This window comes from Lactuca saligna, chromosome 8 (assembly GCF_052625555.1).
Source record: "Lactuca saligna cultivar CGN05327 chromosome 8, ASM5262555v1, whole genome shotgun sequence".
NCBI classification, from domain to species: Eukaryota; Viridiplantae; Streptophyta; class Magnoliopsida; order Asterales; family Asteraceae; genus Lactuca; species Lactuca saligna.
This window is the reverse complement of record NC_136424.1, coordinates 197,950,886-197,954,444: the sequence shown is the minus strand read 5'-3', so window position 1 is coordinate 197,954,444 and position 3,559 is coordinate 197,950,886. Positions and strand designations below refer to the sequence as shown.

Sequence of the window (3,559 nt, the reverse complement as noted above, 5' to 3'; positions counted from 1 at the left end):
TGGATCTTAGAATTTAAACGACAATTTTTTTTTTTTTAAAAAATGTATGTTATAAGTTGTTACTAGAGCAGGGTTTGAGGGATTCATGCATGCAATCATGTATGTCCGAACTCAAACCAAAGCTCAAAATTTTCAAAAACATTTTTTTAAGAAACAAATCTTAAAATGGAAAGAAATGCCAGATGGACATTCAGTCGGGTGAGCTATAATTCTTAATTGTATAATATTGCGTGCTAGAAAAAGCTAAAGTTATATGTATTTGATGAATGTACTTGCATGCTAGAATTGATTGAAAAGGGATAAATGTTGAATGTATACCCATATTATGTACTTGATCTTTTTATAATGAGAAAGTATGCATGTAAGAATAATAGCATCCTTTTTGCCATGATTAGAATAACAAATTGAATGCTTTAAAGCTATGCATGATTAGAATCAAAAATTGCCTTGAATTTTTTACTTAACCTTACCGAGTGTTCTTGTTTGATTATTGCTTAGGATAGAGTTAATTATTCGAAAGTCTTTGCTTTCAAGCCGAGCATGCTCTTTCTCTTCTTTCTATTGATGGGAATATCCCTAAGATAGGAAATTTATTAGTTTATTTATGAACCAGGATTTTCAAAGTACTCTATTTTTCTAGGAGATAATGATTTAGGAGGGTAATAAGGTTTTCAGTTTGTTTGTATTAGGTCACTAAGGTTTTTTTTGTACGTATTAGACCAATATGGTTGTTATTACCGTTTAGAAATAGTCCTTTTACCGGTTTTAACAGGTAAAAATGACTATTTCTAAACGGTAATAACAACCATATTGGTCTAATACGTACAAAAAAAAAACCTTAGTGACATAATACGGACAAACTGGAAACCTTATTACCCTCCTAAGTCATTAACCCTAATTTTAAAGACATTGAGAATATATGACCATCAACAGTAAACTACTTCGTTTAGAACTCACATCGTCCTATATAACCTGCTACTCCTATATATGGCGAAGCTCTTCATCTATAGTCATCCCTTTGGGGACATCCGATAAAATTGGAACGACACAGAGAAGATTAGCATGGCCCCTGCGCAAGGATGACACACAAAAATCGAGAAATGGTCCAAAAAAAATTTTAACCCTTCGTCGTCTTCTTTGGAACCCTAATTCCCTTTTCAAATGCTAATAGAGTTCAATTGCAATTCTTACGTTTCAGTAGTTCATCTACTGAAGTCATGATCAGACAACATGTGGATTCTATGGTCAGATTGATCTTCTTGTTGATGTTTTCAACCATTTGTGGCAAGTAAGGGTGATCTTTCTTTCTATAAAGTCTCCTTTAAGTTTTTATCTTTTCCAGTCATTAAGTTTCATGCTTTATAAACTTCCGTTTATGTGTTGTATATAGTATGTATGTGTTTGTTTATGTGCAAATTTTTTTATTCATTTTGCAACTTCAGCTTCTTAGTTCATGTTGTGGTTTTTCTTTTTATAAAATAATTGATAATAGACATCATCTGCAAGTCCCTGTTAGTTTTACATTTCCATTCGTTATCAAGTGTAGACATTTATGGGAGGTATCAAAGTGAGATTGTTTTTGTACATATGGATGTGTTCATGTAAACATTTAAATGACAAAAAAAAAAAGTTATTGATAAAATGTTGCATATTTATGTAATGAAGATCATCAATCATATGAGTTTTTGGACTTAGAAGTTCTGGAAGGGTTGTGAGATAAGTTTAAATGGAAGTAACTATTTTCAGTCAAACAAATCAGTCACATTGATTAGTAAGCATGTTTTCTAAATAATTAGGGATAATGACTTAGGAGGGTAATAAGGTTTACAGTTTGTCCGTATTATGCCACTAAGGTTTTTTTGTGCGTATTAGACTAATATGGTTGTTATTACCGTTTAGAAATAGTCATTTTACCGGTTAAAACCAGTAAAATGACTATTTCTAAACGGTAATAACAACCATATTGATCTAATACGCACAAAAAAAACCTTAGTGACCTAATACGGACAAACCGGAAACCTTATTACCCTCCTAAGTTATTATCCCATTTTTCTAGCTCCAAAACGTTTTATGAAAATATATTTCAATAATTTTTACCAAACATTATTTTTTATTAACTAGTACGTAAAACAAACATCCCCTGTGCTCAAATTTAACAAGATCATAAAATGTGACAACTTACTAAAACAAACATCCCCTATTGGTCCTTTCCTTTTGTATTTGTTTTTTATTTTATTTTTCTAAAAACAAATGGTTCTCATTGGTTTTTCTGCATTTATTTATTTTTTGTTTTTTCTTTTTTTATAATCTAAGTTTTTGTGTTTTTTAAGAAAAACTTAAGCCTAAAACTTTCATCCTACTAATCAATAATCACAAATCCACAATCCTTTTAGCCAATATGATAACCGTTGATGCAATTGCATAAGCTTCTCTCCTATCACCAATACTTGCATCATTGACTTTGTGATGTGCAATCTCCAAATACTCATTTCCTGTTTCCATCAAGATATAGGCCAATACCAAACCAAACATCACACAATTTTTTTCTTCCAAAATCCTCATGAAACTTCTCTAAAAAATTCTTCCAAATTTCCACATCTTTAACGCATAATTTCCCTTCATATGATCCATAACCATAAGATCTCCAATTCCCTTCAATTGATGCTTAAACATCGGAGCATACATGAGATTCAAAAGGTCTTTGTTGTTGATATGTAGAGACTCCATACATTTTAGGAACATCAAATATGATTTGAGACCCGTATACTTGAGATGTGTCTTATACAAAAACCCCTTCAAACTTTCTCCATTAGTGTTTTTACAAGAGGCGTAGAGAATCACATACAATGTCGATTTGAAGAGAGGAACTATTTCCAAACATCTCCAATTCCCTTCAAATGAGTAGAAATCGCTGAATTTCTCTTTAAGAAAATTACCTTTTTTGGTGTAGTTTTCTGCTGATTCTTTGAATAACCTGAGGTAACTTGAAGCTAGGTATGTATATCCTATCGCTTTTCTCAAATCACTTGTGTTATGATATATCTCCATGGATTTGTTGCTTCCTATGGTGATCTTGTAGTCATCGAGCTCATTAACATCAACAATGTTGGAAAGATCCACAAGCTCTCTTTCGTATTCATCCATTAATCTAGAGTCTAGACCCATTTTCGTCTATCAGATTATAAGCTAAGATCATCAAACATGCTACAGATTTATTTGATACTCCATTATGTATTGCCTTGAATGTTTTTCTACCTAATGTTACTGTTTCAGCCAACGAGAGTTTTTTTAACCTAAGGATTTTGAGATTTCGAAGCTGTTTATCAGTCCAATCTTTCTTATTCACGCCAAAAGAGTGAACAACTGGAACATCTGGAAAATGATCCCTCGTAACTACTCCAAGGTTCCTCAGCAAATCGTTTCACTCTTTCGAAAAAATCATCATTTTTTCCTCTTTTCAGATCCCTGATTAAAGGATGTAGAGCTTCACCTTCCATTTCTGAGTCGTTTGAATCTCCAACATTTGGTTTTGAGCCACCGCCGCGTTGTATCGCCATCT

At 32.4% G+C, this 3,559-nt stretch overlaps 1 non-coding gene across 1 annotated transcript; it reads left to right on the top strand.

Annotated features, from left to right (window-relative positions):
* Positions 1 to 1,012: 1,012 nt before the first annotated feature.
* LOC145013758 (U6 spliceosomal RNA) lies at positions 1,013 to 1,120 on the top strand. Its single transcript, XR_013665277.1, has one exon. It is a non-coding gene; the product is annotated as a U6 spliceosomal RNA (small nuclear RNA).
* The last annotated feature ends 2,439 nt before the right edge of the window (positions 1,121 to 3,559 follow it).